This window comes from Zonotrichia albicollis, chromosome 2, assembly GCF_047830755.1.
Source record: "Zonotrichia albicollis isolate bZonAlb1 chromosome 2, bZonAlb1.hap1, whole genome shotgun sequence".
Lineage (NCBI taxonomy): Eukaryota > Metazoa > Chordata > Aves > Passeriformes > Passerellidae > Zonotrichia > Zonotrichia albicollis.
The window spans coordinates 48,078,267-48,100,393 of NC_133820.1; the positions used below are offsets into that span (position 1 = coordinate 48,078,267).

Consider the following 22,127-nt stretch of genomic DNA (forward strand, 5'->3'; position numbering starts at 1 on the left):
GAGGAAATACTAGCAGAACATTTAACGAAATCTGAGAGACTATGAAGTCCCTGATGAAAACTAATGATGATTAATGAGTGGTTAAACTCCAGTTTAAGACTTCCTCAAGATAACAGGGCTTGTCTGTGTGCACCTTGCTCCGGCTGCATCCTTCTCTGTGCTCTTCACTCCAGTACCCTTCTGAGGTGGAGAAATACAATGCTTAGATATCCAAACTGAGGTTCAAAAGGGTCTATGAGCTTAGACTGGGCTTATTGACCCAAGAGTGACCTTTTGCTTCCCTATGTTCTCTTTTTCATTTGGATTTTTATTCACAGACAGCCCCTGGCTGCAAGGCATTAATTATGTAGCTCACATGTAGATTGAACATACAGTGGAAAAAGAATGCTCAGTTGTGTTTCCCCTTGCTCTGCCGTTCAATATGGCTGAGTGATACCTGGCTCTGTATGAACTGGCAGAAGTCTTTCAGAAAGCCTTGATCTCACAAAAGGAAAAGATGCCCAGTGATCTCAGCATGGCACTTTTATATCTTACATGACAGTTAGTATTATTAGAAGGTGAGTTTGCTATTCAGGCAAGAAAATTTCCCTGATAAACTGAAAAAGCAAAGGTAGCTCAAGGACTACCTTTGCTTCTTCAGTTTATCATGGAAATTTTCTCTGTGCCTTATCTACAGTCCACTGTTTCCTATGTTTTATAGGATCTTTTCTACAATCTGCTAGGTATTGCAGACCTCTGATTGTGAAAGACTAAATTTTTTGCTGGTTTGAGCTGCACTATAACTATCAGGACAACAGCAGAGCTACCAGAACTCTCTCAGGATGTCTTTGTTGTGCCATTTGGATGGCAAAGATAATTCATATCTACTAGTCCCAGTCCTCTACTTCATGATGTTCACTTTATCAAAGCAAGTTACTAAGAGTTCAGTCTTCTTTTCTGCACTGGGTGCATAGATCAAGCCCCAGTGTATTACAGAGTGAAATCAATTGGTATTCAGCTGCAGATCCTCTGCACAGTGGCAGAGACTTGTTGGCTGCCTTCCAAGGCAGGTTTCAAAAGGACTCTTGAACACATAGAAGATAGAAGAGACACTAGTGGAATTATTTTTTAGTTAAGGATAAAAGAGACATGACTCGCAAAGTGACTTGAGAGTCTTTTACTGACCAATATTGATACAGCTTTTCTTACAGAGTATATATCCTATTTCCCTTTGCCACAAGTTGTAATCTTAGGGGTTTTTTCCCATTCTTTGCTCTTAATTCTCTCTTGCCCTTCAGTACACCTCCCTCTCTTTACCTTGTGCTGGTTCAGTCAGTATGAGCTGGCTTATTTGGTGTCTTTTTAAGAGTGCAAATGCATGGATGGTAGTGTCACTTGCCCATTATAGCTGGGGATCTGGGTCTGGAAAACTGAAAAAATGCATAATTTTGTTTTGAATTAAAGAACCCTTTCCTGAACTGTAACAGCAAGAAACACGCAGCTTTCTCTAAGGACAAATTATGTTTAGAGTTGTGTTTAATATCTTGATGTCCAAGTGGACGTTAGTGACAAGTGGAATTCCTTGGGGATTATTATTGGGACTGGTGCTCTTTAATGTCTTTTTCGTTGATGTGAACTGTGGATTCACTGTTCACTGGATGAGGGTGCTGAGGGCACCCTCAGCAGCTTTGCCAAGCCCTGTGGTGCAGCTGACACACTGGAGGGAAGGGAGGCCATCCAGAGGGACCTGGACAGGCTTGAGAGGTGGGCCTGTGTGAACCTCATGAAGTTCAGTAGTTCAATAGAAGGCCAAGTGCCAGGTCCTGCACGTGGGTTGGGACAATCCCAAGCAAACACGCAGGCTGGGAGGAGGAGGTATTGAGAGCAGCCCTGGGGAGAAGGACTTGGGCTGTTGGCTCAGGAGAAGCTCAGCAGGTCCCAGCAATGGGCAACTGCAGCTCATAAAGCCACCCATGTCCTGATCTGCATCCAGAGCAGTGTGGCCAGAAAGGTGAGGAAGGAGACTCTGCCCCTCTGCTCTGTGCTGGTGGGATCCCACCTGGAATGCTGCGTCCAGCTCTGGGAGTCCCAATGTAAGAAGGACACGGACCTGTGGGAGCAAGTCCAGAGGAGATGAGGAAGATGCTCAGAGGCTGGAGTACTTCTCCTATTAAGACAGGCTGAGAGAGTTGGGGCTGTTTAGCCTAGAGGAGAGAACTAGCGTCTTTCAGCACCTAGAGGGAATACAAGAGAGCTGGAGGGACTTTTGACAAGGGTGTGTAGTGATAACATATGAAGGAATGACCTTTAAACTATAAGAGGTATGTTCAGATTAGATCTAAGGAAGAAATTCTTCACCATGAAGGGGGTGAGGCATTGGTGCACATTTTCCAGTGTAAGACAGTGTGGATACCTCATCTCTGGAAGTGTGCAAGGCCAGGTTGGATGGGGCTTTGAGCAACCTGTTCTAGTGGAAGGTACCACTCATGTCAGGGGGGTTGGAACTCAGTAACTTTAAGGTCCCTTCCAACCCAAACCAATCTATGATTCTGTGATTCTATGAGTTGAGAGGAATTGCTCTCTTGATCTCATGCAAAATAATTATTAAATAATGCTCAGGTGGATCATGTCAAAAAAACCCTTGTTTTTCTTCTTTTCTTTAAACCAGCACATGAGAAGATGCTTGCAAAACAAATGAGTGAGACAGCTAAATGAGATCCCACCCTATGAAATTGCTGGAATAGTGTTCACTGGAAGATTGGTGAACACTCCTGATCTGTGCAAATGCTCATTTGAAGAAGTCTCAAAAACTGCAGGATTGCTCGTCAGAGTCAATTAAGGTGAGTTTTGCCAGATGAAGTCTAACTATTTTTTGTCTTAAGTTTCAAAGTAAGTCCTCTCTTGGAATACCTTTGTGTCAGCCTGTTTGAATCCTGTGTACTTTGAGGATCTGAATCTGTCATCTGAAATGCAGGGTAATAATCCAGGCTTTGGACAATCTTTCTTCTTCATGATAATCTCAAAAAAAATCTCTGTAAATTCCAGATACCATTTCTGTCAGGTGTAATGAGCTCCAAGTTTAATTAATGTGCCTGAACAAAATGCCTCATTGCAGTCATTAACAATGTTTAAGAGATTTTTGTACCATTTTAAATTCTAAATATAAATATTTGCTCCTTAAAAGAACCAAAACAAAAGCTCTAGGAGATAATGAAAGTTAAAGTTCCAGAGAAATCAAGAATTTGGGAAATTTTATAAACCAGATTAATCCCAATATGTGAAATGAAATTTTGAGAAGCTGGAAATATTAATTACAATCTCATTTTCCTAGCAGCACATGGTTTCTTCCCTAGATCTATGAAATACACTGGTATGCATTTTGTTTCTGTTAGCTTTTATGTCCTTGCTCTGGCATTGTCTGGCTGGCAGGAGCAGCTAGCAAAGCTGTCCAGCATTTATTCCTCTTGGCTAGGGATGAAAAGCTTCAAATTTCACTAACTCTAATTTGGATCCCTATAACTGATATTTAGGAAAAGGATTTTTTTTTTTCTTCTGGCCTTATTTACAAAACCCTTTCACATTAATGAGCAGTTTTTTTCTGCAACAATAGAAGTGATCCTGGGCAAAAAGAAACTCCAAATATTTTGTGTGAGAAGGTAGGTGAGAACTGTATCACACTGCAGTGGGGAGAAGAAGAGTGGGAAGAGGTACTGTCAATTTAAATTAGATTGGTACATTTTTTATATTCTTGTCAAAACCCCTTGTCTCCTAATTCTACAGAGTCTGGCTTGTGTTTACTTAGGTGCTTAATTCAGCTCTTCTGACTTAAGTAGAGTCCTGTTAGGCATGTGCACAAATGGCTTCAGTGAGAAGGGTGGAGACATCCGAATGGAAATTTACAGGGATCCGTATGTTTTGAGCATCTGTATCTTGACTAGAGTGAAATTTGTAGGTGCACCAAAGTGCTTAAATAAGTGCCTAAATGTAATTTCCAGAGTCTAAAAGGGTGAAAAATCTTGGTTTAATTTTATTGAGTTATTATTCCTTGGTGATAAAGAAATAGAAGCTGCAAGGACGTGTTCCACTAAATTAAACTACTGGTTTTCAGTGTTTGCAACTAGGCCCCAAGAGTCAGGGAAAATGATTGCAGCATCAGCAAAACAGTTTGCCACATGCCAAATTGTGCTCTATCTACTTCAGAGTCAGAGCAGCCCATGTGTATTATTTAGAAACATTTAGAGCAGTTGATGAACCAGAAGGAAGGAAGGATCTGGTCTAATATATGTTGATGTGTGGTTTGAACTGCACCACAGCTGCTGCTCCTCCTTGTATTTAAAACAATGCAAAAACTCCATGTCTGAGTGCTCTGGAATGCAGTCCTCAATGATCATAATTTGTCTTTACAAACTGCAGAAGAAAGGATTTCAGTTGTTTGGATTTTTTTTTTTTGGTGCTTGCTTTACTGCTGAGGATAGGGGCAGAGAGAAGGTCAAAGCACTTTTTGGAAATGTCTCCCTCTTCCTTTATTTCTGTCCTAGTTATTGGGAATGTAGCATTTGTGCTCTTCATGGCATTCCTGTCGAAGGGCTTTAGACTTGAAATAGCAGCAAGCCCAAGATGGGACATGCTGGGCTACTCTGCCGGTAGCCAGTGCCTTCTCAGTGTCCTTGGTGAAGGGAACCCCTGGGAATGGATGGTGTAGGCATCCCTGGGCTGTAGGATACAGCACTACATTTTTGGGCAGATCTGCTCATTGCACCCTGAACTATGTTGCTGTACCAGGCTGGATAGCACTGACTTCCCTTGCCCTGTGTGCTGCTAAACGATAGAGAAACAACATTTCTCAGATGTGCACTTACTGCCTTAGGAGTTTTATTTTAGAGCTCGGGTTTTAATATCTCTTTCTATTATTAGCAACAGAAATGGGGACATGTGCCAGTAGAAGTGGCCAAGTATTTAAGGAAGTGCCTGATGTTTGAGTGAAAGCCACTCTTTTCCAATTACAGTAATGTGCATTTAAGCACCCTGATTTCACATTGTAGGGGCCACAATGGCCAGGGGCAGTGGCTAAAGCAGTGCCCCCGTTCTGTTTGCCCACAAACCCATAGGAGGGGGTGCTCAGCTGCCCAAGAGCAGTGTCTGTAGCACTCCAGAGCATCTCCTGTGCCTTCCAGCAGTGCCCAGGCTGGGAACCCCAAAGTGGTTTCCTATTGCAAGAATGCTAAAAGCATTCTTACAGGCTGGTAGAATGTAAAGCCAGAGAGAGCAAAATATGTGCATGCAGGAGTATGAATATGTGTAGGGATAAATGGAGATGCAATGTTACTGAACTATTTCTTTCATCTCCTTGGATTTGCTGTCACTCCAAATCAGCCTCTGTTTCTATGTCCAAGAGTATCTACAGGCAGTGATTAACCACAAAACCTCTTTTAAGAGGGAGAGATGGAGACAGCAGGGGAGGATTGCCATATCTCTGTCTGACCTAAACATTATGTATAATTTGTGCTTGCATATTACCTAAGCTGCGCTCAGATGTGCATGATGGGCTCATCTGAGCTTACAAGCCCAGCTAAGTGCCCTGTGCATGCCTTCACCATCAGCTTTCCTGCAGGTCATAGCCAGAAAGACTATGGATGACAAGGTTTGACCATCCTTGGCCATTTTCAGGCATTGATTTGGGGTGACAACAGAGAGCTGATGTTGCAATCAGAGGGTTTTGAAGATGCAGCTTTGATTTGCTTTTGCCATAAGTAGATAGACTTGATTTAAAGGCTTCAATTGCCTTCCAGATATCTTTCAGGAATGAAAGAAACAAGGCTTTGAATCTTTGGTGAATCTGGTGGGAAGAACTGAAGGATAAACTAAGTATACTTTTCCTGAGTAAAGGTCATTTTTGATAGCCTGTAAAAAATAAAATGGATATCGTTGATATGCTGAGAATATACAGGACACATAAATACTGATTCCTTGCAGTCCCAGGAAATTGCCACTCTACTATGTCTAAGAACTTCTCTCTGTCAGATTTGATAAAAGAAAAAAAGTATTTTGGAGTTCATTAAAATATGTCAAATCATAAAAATACTTCCAGAGACTAGTATCATGAGAAATTAGACTCACTGCTTCTGTAAATATTAAAGCAGTGACTATTTAATGATTCACAGGTTTAATTACAGAGAGGATGACATCTTTATTATAGCAGAATAAAAGTAATTATGCATCACAGGAGCTGGACTGAACTGTGCTTGGTCCTGCATTCTCGGCGCGCAGCTGTGCAGAGCAGGTTGTCAAACACCCACAAGTCTGTGACAGTCTGCTTTTGTTTTGCAGTCAGCTGAGCATCTGTGAGAAATGGTATCCCTCCCATGGCAGAGCAGTGTTTAATTGACCACAGCTAAAAAATTGGCAGGGTGGATTTTAAGCAGTCATGGTCTGAGACTCAGATTTTGTGTGATTGTATAGAGAACAGAAGGTGCATGCTGATGGACTACATACCTTCTACTTATTGCAAATAATGCTTATTTGTCAATACTGAAATGTTAAAAAAAAATTAATCCTGGGTGATCCACAGAATTTTTATTTGTGTGGAACATATCCAACAACAAGCGAGCAGCTTCGTAGTTAGATTATTCAGCCTCCTGCACAATGCATCTTTAGGCAAGTGGAATAAGAGGAACACTTCAGAAACACACAAAGTACCTAGGGACAGTTTTTGAGAAGTAAAAAATGACAAAAATACTCTTGCAGTTTTTGTTGCTGTTGTTCTTCGTTCAATCTTTTATTATTATCATTATTTTCTAACTCAATTGTCTCTATGCCAAGAGAAGATGCGTCACTATATTCACCTATTTTGTACTTCAATAAGTAATTTTTGTATGTGCATAACCCAGCTGATATCTAGAAGAAAAAAAAAATTATTGAAAGAAGGCAGAGAGACAAAAAGGGTTCAGGGAAAATGAATCTGTCTAGGGAAACTTACCTCAGTGTTATCAGTTTGTCACTAAGACTGTGATTCAGGTCCTGGCTCAGTAGGAGTCTGTATGAAATCTTATCTGGCCAGGTTTAGCAACTCTAGATCCCAGTCAGAACCTTGCGTTTGATGTGATGACAAGAGGTTAAGAGTAGAACTACAGCACGCAGTGGTGAGAGAAAGTGAGACAGAATGAGAGTTTTATAACCAAGACTGGTTTATTCTACAAACAAGTAGCTCTGTTTGGTCTGGATGGTTCCTCTTTGCAGATAGGCATGGTGTGGTCTTTTCTCTCTGCAGGCAGGATGACCCAGCCAGTCCTGTTCCAGAAGGAAAGATGAGGATGTGTTTGTGCTGGAGTTCATTCTTCTTTCTTTGGCCCATCTTCTCCAGCTGTTCTTGTAGTGATGTGTATGTGACTGCCATCATGGTTCAGAGTACCTCCAATTCAGTCTAAATCGGCTTCAGCCTTCATGAGGTACATTCAAGATACTAATACTCAAGAGTCTGTATGTAGGACCTTTCTTGTCTCATTAGAGAACCATAGACATACTGAATATTTTAAGTTGCCAGATGAGAACTCTTGGTGCTCTGGTCCACCTTTCTGCACTAGAAGCAAGGCCAAATTTCAGTTAACATTATCCTTCTTTGTATGCTTATGGGACTGAAGGTCATCTTTGTGTGCTTGTGGTATGGTGTAAAGGTGAGATGGTGTATAAAAAATATCCAATTATAGAATTCAAAGCTGTACATAATGAATTAAATGGATGAGTCTGTGAATGAACCAGTCTGCCTATTACACTGCACAGAAAATAAGAACTTGAGAGATGTAATGTCCCTTCATCTTTATGTCACTGTCTCTGTGACTGACTTTGGGCAACTTTCATCATTTTAATATCTTGCTTATGAGAACAATGATGTTTCCTTTGTCAAGGCCTCCATGATGTACAAATTAAGGGACTTGTATAATAACCAACCTTGTTTTGGTTTTCTGAGACTATAGCATGGGTGTAGCTCACAGCAAAAGTACTGTGGCAGAACCTGCAGTGCACTGAGTGGATTCTATGAGTGAAGTGTTTGCCCTTGGAGGTAAATGACAGATACGAGGAAGATGTTTTTGGCTTCCTAGAATTATAGAAAATACAGCAGGAAAGCACCATAAAACTTTATTTTATTTACCTCTCAGCCCAAATAATCATTATGTAAAGTATTTGAAGTTTGTCTAACACATCTGTCATAAACACTCAATTTCAGAGCGTTTCTTAGGCCATTTTTTCTAATGTTTTTCTGTCTTACCTATTGACAAACTTTTCCTATTATCAAATTAAGTTTTTCTTTTTTGTGGGTTTTAGATCTTGACAATTTTCCCAATCTCAATGGACTTGAAAAATTTCCTTCTTTGAAAATACCATTCACATATTTGAAAACTACTCCTGTGGGATTCTTCTTCTTTGCATCAAGAATCCCAGACTCTTCACTGTGACTGTGGTCACAGGGGTTTTCAGGTAAAAGGAGAGACGAGAATGTTGACTCCATGATCAGAAGGCTTGACTTATTGTTTTATGATATATATATATTACATTATAACTATACTAAAAAGAAATAGAAAGAAAAGGTTCCTCAGGAGGCAAGCTATGCTAAGAACAGAATAGAAAAGAATGATAACAAAGGAGCTCTCTCAGACTCCGTCCAAGATAGCTCAGTCCTTGATTGGCCATTAATTATACACATCCAAGACGGACCAATCACAGGTAGACCTGTTGCATTCCACAGCAGCAGATAATAATTGTTTGCATTCTGTCTCTGAGGCCTCTTATCTTCTCAGAAGGAAAAATCCTAAAGAAAGGATTTTTAGTGAAAGGATGTCTGCGACACTTCACTTTTCCTCTTGAGACACATTCTGCTGTCCTCTAATTATTACCTTTGTTGCTTTCTTATAGACTTTGAGTGGCTCGTTGTGGTGCATAAATCTGCTCACACAACTCCGGTTGAGAACTTTATAAAGTTACAGAGAGCAGCAAGATTACTTCATGTGTCCTGGAGATTATATTGTTGACTTCTGTGTGACTTGTGGTGCTTTCAGATTTCTGTAGCACTGAAGAAACGTTTCCTAAGCAGTTTTCCCCCACTGAGTAATTGTAAAGTTAATATATCTAAGAAGAGTGAAATATTTTTTTGAATTTTGTTGTGTGTTGTTGGGCTACTTTTTCAGTTTATCAGGGTCACATGGAATTTAAGTCCTGGTTCCTTCCATTTTTATCAGCTGAAAATTCAGTCTCAACACATATTAATGAAAGAATGGTAGGGCAGAAATACAGTTAGTACTAGGTCATGGACAGACTCCTGAAGGAGCTGCACTTGATAAATCAATCAAGTGTAAATACTGGTGTAACTTCTTTGTGATTACACTCTGACTGTGGCTCACAATGAGTTTTTTGTGTGACAAGAATTTCATCCAGGTAATTTTGCCTTAGCTCACCCTTGAGAATGTTGTAGAAGGTAGCATGGCAAGCCTTGTTGCTGCTGCTCTGTCTACAGGGTACTCTGTTCCAGGCTGGATTTACCTAGTGTACTTTTTCTTTATGAGTAATTTGTATTTTTTACATACTTAAGTCTGTTACCTGATACTTAAGAGGTGACATTTTCTCACTCCAGGATGAAAAAGGAGGTTTCTTCTTCCATTATAAGACAATTTAGTTGTAAGCCCACTTTCATTGTCATTGTAGTATGTTTTCTAGTGTTAGATCTCCTCAGACCAGAGTCTGGACATTCCTTCAATATTCTGAAACCTAGAAACATGAAGAACTTATTTTCATTCTACTCTACCTTATATAACACTATTTCTTGACTTAACCTTTTTTGAATAAAACCTCAATTCATCTTGGTACTGAAGAGATATAGACAAACAGATATCCAGGTGAAATTCATCTGGCAGCTGTTAATTTTCCTTGCAGAGCAAGATGAAACAGTAAGTCAAATTCAACTACGTTTTAAACTCTGTGAGTTTCAACACATTTAAAAATTAATATTTTTTCCTCAGGTTTGCTTTTAGTAAAAACAGTAGATCATGCAATTGTAACCAGGAAAAGTAAACATTTTAGAAGGTCTATTCTGTAAGTGAAATACATAATTTCTTTGGAACTTCTGCAGCTGGAAATAGTGTCGGGCTAAAGTTTTCTGGATGATGGGGTCAAGTGCACCTTCAGTCAGTTCACAGACAAGACCAAGTGGGACTGGAGTGTTGATCTGCTGGAGGACAGGAAGGCTCTGCAGAGGAACCTGGACTGATGATCTGAGGCCAATTTTATGAGGTTCAGCAAGGCAAAGTGCCCAGGCTTGTACTTGTGTCACAACAACCCCGTGCAATGCTACTGCTCTGGGACAGAGTGTCTGGGAAGCTTCCTGGTGGAAAAGAAACTGGGGGTGCTGTGCTGGCTGACAGCAGCTGAACATGAGCCAGCAGTGCCCAGGTGCCAAGAAGGCCAGTGGCACCCTGGCCTGGATCAGCACTGGTGTGGCCAGCAGGAGCAAGGCAGGGATTGTCCCCTGTACTGGGCACGGGTGGGGCCCAGTAATTCACCCGTAATCCACATTAAATCTCCAGCTGTGAATCACTGAATTCGTGGTCCTTTGTTTGTAGAAGACTGCCTGTGCCAGTGAGTGTATTTCCTTGAAGGATTGCCATGGAAATCTTCCAGAAGCTCAGTTAACATATTCACAAGAGTGTTTGAAGTGAAAGTATCTCCCTAATCATCTTGAAACTTAATTTCCCATAGCCTGCTTAGATAATTTTCAACTCTTGCCCATAGGAAAGAGAAGCAATATGACACATTTTTTGATGATAAATCTTGTAAGACTGCAGGTCATTGTTCCTATAGTCTTTCAATCTGGTAAGTTTGTGTGCGATCCACTAATAGTAAACAGGATTTTTGTGGGATCAATAACAGCAGGTTGTCTAAATGTTGGTTATAAAAAGACTTATCTTAAATAGTAGCAAATCTCAAAAAAAAAACCCTGCACAAGCAATTTTTTTGTGCTATTGTTTTTTTTTCACAATTCCTAATCTCTGTTATGCAAAAAATGCATATGAAGATTTCATCCTAAGGCAATCTTTTTGGATTTAATAGCTAAAACCTCACAGTAAAAAAATCCTATGAGAAGACTATCAAGTACAGACAAGATTCAGAGACAAAGAAAAGCATTTACAAGTTTTGGAAACATAAACAAGTAAAGTTTCTCCTCTTGCAATTACAAAGGAAAGAAAAAAAGAAAAAAGAAACACATAGACTTAAAAACTGGCTAGAAAGGTTTAAATTATCTGTAGTCTAGATTTTGCAATCATCTGTAACTGGCATTTCATAATTGATCATGACTGAGGTTTTCAGTTTCTTTCAGCTGTGCTTAATTCTGAGTTTAAAAAAATAGTTTCTCATCTGTTTGCTCCATCAGAAAAATCAGGAAAATCAGTTCAGATCAGGATAAAAAATAGGCTTGAATATAATAAGAGAACATTATCACAGAATAGCTGAAGTTGAAAGAGACCTGGAGGCTGCCATCCACCAATTCTGCCTAAATAAGTGTCCTCTAGCACAAGCTGCTCAGGGCCAAATCTACATAGATTTTGATTAATTCCAAGCATGGAAACTTTAAAACCCCTTTAAACAGCTTTTATTGACTCTTTCTCAATTGTTTAGGATTTTAAAGAATATTTTCTTTGCCTCTTTCTCCTTTCAGAGGTAGCCAGAATTGTTTGTGCTGCATTATTTTAAAACCGGAAATTGTATCCTTGTGGTCAAATCCATCATGCTATTCTAAGAAAGGGTCCTAGAAATGACAGGTAGGTAATTTCCATGCCAGAAGGTAATAGAGAGCTTTATACATTTAGATTTGTATTTTTGGCCACACGTTTCAGTTCTGTAGTTGAGATAATAAAAATGTCATCATTTGGATAATTTAAAATTATTTTTTTTCTACTTTGGTTTTAGAGCTGTGGGCTGTTCAGGCAGTTTTTCTCACAGAGTGAAGAAGAGCTCTTGGTAGCATCTGTGACTGGCATTCATGTTTCCTGTATAAAGCTCCTTTTAAATACTTATATGGAAATGCAGGTCCTCAACCATGGAGTAGACAAGCACTCTCTTACATTCCATACCTATTAGTGGAGACACTAAATTCAGTCTATGCTGGTGGCTTAACTTAAATATGTGCTCATTTGCCTGAGTAACAGATGTCTTTTTCAATCACAGCCTCTGAAAGATCATTTTACATAAAAAAAGAATTTTGTATATGTTTGAGAAGAAAAAAATTCTCTGTCTTTATCTTATAAATTCATTAGTATATGTTTTTCTGAACTGCAAATATTAACATAATTTGTTCGAACTTATTTAGTTTGTATCCCACCTAATTTTGAATATCAATTATGGCACAAAAGTGGGATATATACTTACAAAATGTGTTGCTCTTGCATAGAATACGTAATATCACAGGAGCAGACCACTGATGATTCACAAATACAAGAAAAAAATCCAGTTTTGGAAATATTCTGCAATATGTCTGCAATTCCATAGGTTAAATATTTCTTGAAGGAAGCAAGCTGTTTTAGTGGATAAACACATTCTGTATGCTTGTGTGAGATCATGCTGATTATCTCCTGCAAGCTGGTACAGGCATAATCCTGACAGTTTTGAGGCTGACAGAGTATCAGGAGTTTCAGACAGACCAAGCATAAATTCATCTCCCTACTGCCTTTGTCACTTGGTCACAATGGTGGGATGCTAGAGTGCCACATTGTCACCCAGGCTGGTCATATTTCAACCACTAGCAATCTGAGGACAGTTTGAGGCAAGTCAGGTGTCTGGAAGTCCAAATACTTCACTTTGGAAACCTCCGTGCTTGAGGAAGGTTGATAAGGTAAAAGGCCAGAGTGGGTGGGGGACCATGTACTCAAGAGTTATCCAAGATGGAAGTGAGTTCTCCAGCCAGCTGAGCTGAGAAGTGCCAGAAGAGCCTTTCAGTCAGAGGAGAGCTATTTGCACAAGAGTTGCTCAGAACAGTATGTGTGATTTTCAGCCAGGATAAACTTGCCAACCTCTCATCCCCTGTGGAGCCAGCAGGAGATAGAGCTTGTGACAGAAGTGTGGAAACTAGTTTGGAAAATTTTCTTATCTTTTTCACTAAAGAGATGACTTTTTCCATAGCCTGAAATAGCCTCTTTTCAAACCCATATTGGTTTCATGTCCCCATTAAAAATAAGAGCTTTAAATTAGTTAATTTAGATTTTTTTTTGTCGTGATCAGTCTTTGCCCTGACGTGAAGCTAGACTTCTAAGCACAAAGTGCATCTCAAAATGCTGACCATGATATCACTGGCCACCTGCGCCAGATTTAATAGCAGATCTGCTGAGTATAAAACCACTTTATCCAAAAGTGCTCTGTTCAAGGTCCAGCACAAACTGGAATGTGCAAACATCTTACAGGTTCAGAAGGTTTATGGTTAAGTATGTTCGTGAGCTTTGTTACTGGACAAGGATGAACAGATCATTATCCATTAGTTATCAGGACAGGGTCCTTACTGAGACACAGTAGGCAACCCTACAGCCCAGTTTTTCCAGCACCAAACCTTATGTTGGTAGTCATCCTGCATTTCTGCAAGAGGGCTTTGCTACGAACCACTCCTCAAATTCCTGAATTTATATATGAGTACAATCCAGTTATACATCCCCAAACCTACGGAATACTTATATGGTGCTTTTTAAAACTATGTCTTAGCAGCAGAGGTAGCAGAGTGAAACACTGTTAAAACCAGCCACTATCTCTGCATGATTTTGCAAATCTTCATCTTGCCAGGTTCACTCCCCCATGTGAGTAGAACTTCTTAGGACATACCTGAAGGATCTCTTGAGTGCTGAAATTTGGGTATGTGTATGAATATTTCCTTGTGTGTTCTCTGGGGAAGGAGGAGTATCAAATGTCACTGGGGGATTTGTCTTTACCTACACTTTAAAACAGACATATGACAGCTGAAATAAACAGTGGGACATTTTTCCTACATCCTTTCTGAGTGTTTTCTGGCATTAAACCTGACTTAAAACTTCAACAGGCTGCAGTGAGATGGCCTGGCATATGGAGGAAAGTGGGGTCAGAACTCAGATCCAACTTGAAGCTTTAGCTAACTCTATAGGGTGGCAACTTGTGTAACTTCAGGTAATTTTCATTGTCATAAAAAATCATCTATGTAAACAAATTTGTACCAGAATTTTTCCTGTTGTACCTAAGGTGTTCAATTCTGACAAGCACGTTACTTTGTATCCCTGTAAAATCCTACAAAAACAAAGTTTCCCAGCCTGAAATTACAAGTCAACTATTGCTTAATGAAAAAATGAAATTGCTATTCTATGCTACATCTGCATGTGAGTTTCTATTATGAGACAAAAAAAAATATTTAGCAGTCTGCTGATTACTTTTAATTAAGGAATTGATGAAAAAAATAACCTAGAAATGAAAACTTCACAGTTCGCTGCATAAGAGAAATTGCAAAATTCTATCCTTTAATGCTATTCAGGCTTGCACATCACCAGAAACATTGTCCAGAGACCAGATCTTGTATTGCTCTTTTGCTCAAAAAAGCCCCTGGAAGCTGTCAATAAGTAGGATTTCTGTTTGCTGGCATGTAAGGCTCTACTTCTTTGTATTTCTTTTTTCTTTCTGGAGTTTAGCCAAAAGAAAGCTTCTATTTGAGTGCCAGAAATTAGTAATTGCTTATTTCTTTGTAAGATCCTTGTGACAGACTGGATTAATCCGTTGAGAAATAATGTCAGGTAGAAACTGGAAAAACAATCAGGTTAGAATTATCAAAAATATTCTCCATCCTAAGCTTTAACTGAAAAGGCTACTTGGCTTTTAGAAAACAAAAAATGTGTGAGAAAGACTATAACATATCCAGAAGAAATGAGATTCTCTGCCTTGGACAAACATAGATTATTATTTTCTGGGAAGAGTTAGAGTGACTTTAAAGAGTAATTTTTCATCCATTGTCTTCGGCGTTTGGTAAGTATGAATCAACATTTATTCCACACGGGGAAACTAAGGCATAGAGTGCTAATTACCCCAAACAATGGATCCATTATCTGGATCCAATATTGCTGTTAAGCTCATGTGGTTTCCAGCAAGTGAACACTCCTTCTGACATAAGTGGGTTTGCTATCACGCCTGCAGAAGGGTTGTTCATATCAGGAGCTGATAATAGAGATGAAGATACTCAGTTCTCAGTCAGGAAAGGATGTAGATGGTGGTGTTCACCTTACCTTACTGTGAATGCCCATATCTGAGCTACTCATCCTGTGCTCCTCCTCTCCTAGAAGAAATGGGCGAAATTCGTCTGAATTTTTATGGTGGGTTGACCTTTGCTGGCCACCAGATGCCCACCAAGCCACTCTCTTACTCCCTCCACTCAGCAGGACAGAAGAGAAAACAAAGTGAAATGCTCATGGGTCAAGATAAAGGCCATTTAATAAATACAAGCAAAGACCAAATGTGGAAGCAGGAAAAAATAACTCAATTTCTTCTCTATTTCCCATCAACAGGTGATTTCCATCCAACTACTAGGAAGTATGGTTTTGGTATGTGCAGTGGTTACTTTGGAAGACAAATGCGTTAATAATGATTGAGTCCCCCCACCACCTCCCTCCTTTTTCCTAGCTTGTATTGCTGAGCAGAAATATGGCATGGAATATCCCTTTGGCCAGTTTGGATCAGCTGTCCTGACTATGTTCCCTCCCAGCCTCTTGCCTACTCCCAGGTTACATGCTTGGGAGCCAGTGTGGTTGGATTGTCATCTTGGTGCTGTGGGATCACTGCCCAGGAGTAGCCAAAATGTTGGTGTGCTATTTTCTTCAGGATGAGACGAACCTTGGTCTGAGACTGCCTGATGTGAACTGCAACAAAGAAGGTTAGTTGGGATGCAGACAACCCAGAGTTTTCTCCTCTATTACTTTGGATTTAGGAATATTCTAGCCTACCTGACCTGTGTTGGATGGGATCAATTTCTAAATAATTACTTCAGTCAGAAGTTAGGAAGCAAGAAAAATTTTATGGTTCTTTGTAATCAGAAATGTGTCAAAGGTTTTTAACCTGACTGAAAGCACAAAAATAATCTTTGCAGCTGCAAGTGACTAAAACAAGGGTGCAAGGACTTTTCTATCTGCTGGACTTGATGAAGGTTGATGCAATCACCATGTTCTGCAATTATCACTTGACAGCAGCAGATTAATACTTACAGTGGATGCTATTAATGCATGCTTAACAAGATGAATACTCTTGCTAATGAATCCCAGTAGTCTCAGAAATCAGAGGAAGGTTTCTGTGTGTGCATGTGCATGCGAAAGCAAAAGCAAAGCACCAGGGGTTATTGGAAAGCTGTTATCAACCCTCTGAAAGCTGTAAATCAAAGACGAATAAAACAGCTTCCAGTTTGTCTTCTACTACTAATAGGTGTTTAGTGTTTAGACTGACATATATGAAGTTTAATTTCTGCCCAATGTATTGAAGACACTGACAGTGCAGTAAAGCATGATGGCCAAGGAGACTTGGGATTGTCATTGCTAGTAAGAGGCCGCAGACAGCTAGAATCTATCCTGTCATAAAGCCATTTTGCATGCAGCTTTGGCAAGCAGTTGGCCATTTAAAGTCCAAAATTAGGAAAGTTCAGGTGTCTACAGCTTAACCAGATGCCTTACACACCACCCTGAACCCTCAGTCTCAGTGGGGAATTATTTCCATCTAGTTTAACTGAATTGTATGATCATGGTTTGCCATGGTATATATGGTAAAATTTGGCCTTACCATATACAGAAAACCTCAGCCAATTACCATGAGTAAAGAAAAATTACTTTGAGTAAGCATAATATTATATTGTGGAATAATAGCTGCGTAAAAATAATGCCAGAACTCCCAAAACAAAAAAGTATTGAAACAAGAAACCATCACCCTTAACATCAGCCTGCTTCTGATAATTCACACTAAGCTAAGAATCATGTCATAAGGCAGCAAATCCCATAAGTCATTATAAGGTGGCAAATAAAGTTGGAGAACCCAAAGGAATGGGGGCAGAGCTAGCTGTTATGGGTTTGATGAGAGCAGTGAGCACTGGTTGGTGACTGGCTTGGACACAGGGTGTCCCTGGGGCAGCTTTATATGGACACCTCCTGCCCATCAGGAAAGGGTGAAGATTGACCCCAAATATTACAAACTCTCTCTGAGGTGTTACTGCAGAAAGCAACAGACACACATTGGAGGTCCCGTACACCTTTCTGTCATCTTCTTTCCTCTCTCTGGGAGGCTTTGCTTTTGATTCATTAGTTATCCTTTGTGAATGTTAGCACCCATCACATTTTAGTCACACAGTACACACAGGCGCAGAGGTTCTTGGTTCCCACCTACCTACACAAGACATTGTCCAGATCTGACCTTGAGAGGTGTAGAAGTGATTCTGCTTTCCAACACAGGTAATAAAGGCTCCTTGCTTCCCACCAGTCATCTGCAGCCTCTGGTGTCCCACTGTTTGTCACAGTGTCACAGCTCTGATGCCCTGAAGGACTTCTTTTTCCATCAACCTGTGCCACTGGCTCCTTTCTCCAGTAGCTATTGCATCAAGATGAAAGAATGTGAAATAGAGCTTCAGCAATTTTCTCTCTGTCTTGGCAATGGAAGGAGATTTTTGCAGGAAAGATAACCTTGGTTGCCTTCATCTGGGCTTCCATTTCATTCTGCCACACAACCTCCTGCTGCCTCTACAGGAATTCCCTAGGCCAGGGGCAGCTCTACAAAACTACAAACATTCAAATGCAGACCAGAGTACAGAAGAAGGAGCTTGCAGCCATCCAGCAGGCTTAGATGCTTCCTTCTTCTCATGACTGTAAAGGGAGAAAAAGATTCATTGATTAGAAGAAACTTGTACTTATCTAGCTTTACAATTGGATGCAGATGGTGATCTTTACAGTGTGCAACTGCTGAAGCATACATAGCAGCTTCCCTAAGACACCACATCCAATCATCTTCAGAAGCAGCATTTTTATGTATTTTGGGAGTAGGCTCTAAGAATTGTATATAGATTTCTTTTAAAATATCATTATGTCTAAATCTGTCAGTAAAGGCAAGATAAAAATACCTACAGCAAGTTCCATCCAATGATACCATTTCTTTGCTAAAATGGATGTAATTCATCACAACAATAGATGCTAGAAATAGGAGTCACACTGTGGAGCATTAGTATGCTAAATTACTGCCTTTTGCATAAAGTAATCACTGAGCCAAAGCAGTAAATAGATGATATTAAAGCAAAAAATTTCTTTTTATATTTAATTTACTAAATATTTCTATTCTCTTACACTTCCCTTGTTGCCCTCTCACAGTACTAAAGAAATCAATTTCTTCCTTTGCGCTCTAACTAAAATGAATTTTCCTTCATATATTAGTGTGGATGCTGGAGGCACTGCCTTCTTTGTGGGACTAAAAACCAGCCATCAGTTCAGTTCTGTTCTCACCAAAAAGGGTGATTCAACTTCCCAGTAACTGCATTAAGATGGATATAAATCCTGTAAGTTTGCTTCAGGCAAAAACTCGCAGCCTTACACAGACAAGACTGACTTCTTCTTTCAGCACTTTACACATGTTATAACAAAAATGTTGTTTTTCCTTTTAAATGCTAGAAATTTGAGGGGAAGCACTACACTGGGATCTTACCAGTGCTTCTGAGGAAGGGCTATCCTTCAGGTGCAATGGTGATTTACCTCCATTTCAGAGCAGAGAGATACCTGTGCCTACCACCTTGAAATGGAAATCCCAGATTCAGCTCTTTTCTCAACTTTGATATCTGTATGTGTATGATTAATGGAGAACACACAACTGATGCAAGATGCCAGATCAATACCCTACCCTGCTTTTCCTTAGCCTTTTCCTAATCCATATGGCAGCAGTGTTCCTCTCAGGCAGTCCATAACTCCAGCCCTAATGGTTGATTTGCTTCAATAAAAGGGAGAAGAGTTCACAGTTCAGCCCATTGGTACTGCAGTGCTTGCTTTATGACTGGAGTCCTCTTTATTAATTGCTTTCTTTTGGAGATAAGTTCCAGGCCATCACTAGGATTTCAGAGATCTTATTTAGGAATGTAGGAAGCACAGAAATGCCCATTCTCCACAAAGGTCCACTCATCACCTGGATGACATTTAGCCAAAAGCCTCCTTCCAGAAGAGTAAGAAAATTAATCTGCTGAAAGGTTATCAGCTCTTTCTCTGTCTTTTTAGACTACTTTTCAGAATTACTCCCCTGAAAAACAGAGCATTGCCTGACTATTTCTATCTAGAGGAATTCTGAACAGACCATGGCAATTCCATGGGTGAGGAGGACCAGGGTGCAGCATCAAAAGAGTCTCCACCACCCTCTTGTCTCCCAAGAAGCAGCCAGAGAGAAGTGAAAGCCCAAAGGCTGTTCTTTCTTACTGACCCTCTGGTACAAACCTAGAACAGCCTTTAGTGGAGGACAGAGATGCAGAAGGAATTTCACCTGTGACTTCATATCCAAGTACCTCCTAATCCAAAGCCAGAGCTCATGGGTGCAGCAGTAACACTGACAAATTTTTTTCTCTGCATAATATGATTTCTGCATTTCATCTCTCTCTCTCTCTGCACAACAGGGCTAATAATAACCTACTCCCTGCTGCACTGTGTTTGCTGCATTAGTAGCTGTCAAATATCTGTAGAAGGGGAAGGGGTTATTCAAGGGTATGTCTCTCCGGCACAGCAGAGCACAATGTGAAGATGCATATTCAGGAGAGTGTAATTAGGCCTTGCTCCTGGTAACAAGCTCATGGGGAACATGAGGAATGCCAGTCAGAAAAGACGTTTGCAGTAGCAGCACCCAAAATCTCCAAAACCTGATGAGTGAGTAACCCATGCTCAAGTACCTGCTCTGGAGCTCAGATACCAACTCCTTTCCTCTCCAACACTTCTCTCTAACACCACTCATGCTTTTGGCCTGTTTTTAACCTCTTTCCCATGCATCCATCTGATCCTGAACCTACTCTGGAGTTGCCTCCATGTTTTCTCAGATGGCTTCTCCCACAGACATCCTCAGTCTGTGATCTCAGGAGCACAGCAGAGGAAAGCCAGAGATATGGTTAGCAGTCTGGGTAAAAGCTTGACAGAAGTAGTTAAAATTCACGTATAGAAATAACTCTTTTCCAGACCTGTAACTGTGGAACAAGAATTCTATTTTGGACTCAGCAGTGCTCCCATCTCCTCATGCTGTGCACACATTCCTCGTGCCCAGGCAGCTCACTGCAATCCCTGCTGCAGCCATAGCCCCCTCATTTCCAGCTTTTGGCTCTGTGTCTTCCCTTTAATTAAGGGAACTAGCCAAAGGAAATTCATTACCATTTGAGAGCACAAAAATGCCATTTTCAAAGCTTTCAAAATCCATTCAGGGTGCTGTAGGAGTTGGAGTTATTCTACTGAACTGAAGTAAATGAGGCTGCAGCATAGAAAATAATTCAGAGCAGAAATTTCAGTAGCTGGACAAATTGCTGGAAGGTTCACTTTCCTGGTATGATCTTTGTTTCCATTATGATTTAGATCTGTACTGTTTGGGTGTTTCTCTGTGTACCACTGAAGATCAGAAAAAACATTTGAATTGGTCCTGTTTTTGCAGAGAGCTTTAAACAGTAAACCAACAAAACATAGCCCATTTAGCAGCAAAAATTCATTGGGGCACTCCCACACTGAATTTCCCTGATTATTGCAGCATTTTTTATATATGAAATTCTGACAGCAAAATGAAATACCAGTAAAAGAGTAGGAAACTAGATAAAGTAGGAAACTAGATAAATTATGGTACTTCAGGGAAAAATTTAAATGCAGTTCTTAATTTGGGTTTTAGAATCAGATAATACAGTAGGAAGCAATTAGAAAGGTAGGGAGAAAAGAAGATTTAGATCATGTGTTGGTCTACTTAACATTAATCCCATCCACTGTATTCGTTCATATTAATCAGCACATTGTAATTACTGTGTTGTCTCTGTCCTGGTGCTCCTGATGCTGTCACTTATTGTGACAGCACTGCATGAGGGTTCAGAGGGATTTGATAAGAAATGAAACATTCAAGTTCAAACACTGAAACTCATCATAAGGGGAACTACAGTGGACTAGAATAAAAAATTCCATAAGTTTCCTTAAACAAAGGTGCTCACATTGTTATCCAGACAAAGGTATGTCTGCTGTGCTTCTGCCCTCAGAAACTGAGTTGTCACAGGAAGCCTTAGCATAAGGGCATGATGTAGTAAATATTTGTGTCCCTTTTACATGGAGCGCTAACTAGAGTCGGGTATCTTACTCATTCCAGTTCATGCATGGCTGAGGTATCTTTAGACAGGCATCTGATAAAAGTGCTCCTCCCACTAAGTGCACATCAAGGGCATTCCAATAAGGGCACCACCCAAAGCAGCTAATTATGCAGTAAAAACTTGAATACTCCATGAGAAGTCAGCCCATGGCACAAGGTCATTTGGACTCCAAGTCCATTCCTCTTGCACCCAGACAACCATGGAGACCTTTACTCCTGAAACCAACTAAGTGAGAAAGAAGGCAGCAGTTTTACAATGTAGGGGAAGTGTGGAGCACTGCCAGGATATGATAAAGGATCATGAAATCATCCTGGGATGATGTTGGTGAAATCTTTCCAATGAGACAATGACATTCAGAATGTAGATTTTCATCCTTTTGCTTTCCTCTGTCTAGTTGTGCCATTCCCCACCTCCCTTTTTTTTTTTGGTTTTGTTTTTCATCTGGCTCTGCAGTCCATTAGGATGCAATCCTGCTGCAATCCTGCTTCTCCCCCCTACAGAGCTGAGTGGGGATGTTGTAATCAGCACTTCAGACAGCTTTTCGCAAGAAATTGACAACGGATTTTAAAAAATTGTATCAATGACTGCAAAAGAGTCACTGTAAAGTGCTTGTAATCAGCATGAAAATTATCTGCAATATAATTACAGAAGACAGCCTTAAAGCATGTGTTCTGATGAATCTAAACAGAGAAGTGTCATCCACTACAGTTTCCCTTGTCTAAGATAAACCTTTGAATGCTCACAGTGCTCAACCCATGCAACAGTCTCAATGTTTCCATCAACATCACACTCC

General features: G+C 40.2%; 1 long non-coding RNA gene across 1 annotated transcript in view; it reads left to right on the forward strand.

Moving 5' to 3' along the window:
- The window catches only part of LOC102074345 (uncharacterized), a 77,123-nt gene that overhangs the window by 38,506 nt on the left and 16,490 nt on the right, over positions 1-22,127 (forward strand). The window contains exons 5-9 of the long non-coding RNA XR_003380017.2: positions 2,648-2,819; positions 7,247-7,424; positions 11,681-11,783; positions 13,789-13,857; positions 15,640-15,889. This is a non-coding gene — a long non-coding RNA (uncharacterized LOC102074345). The remainder of the gene's footprint in view (positions 1-2,647; positions 2,820-7,246; positions 7,425-11,680; positions 11,784-13,788; positions 13,858-15,639; positions 15,890-22,127) is intronic.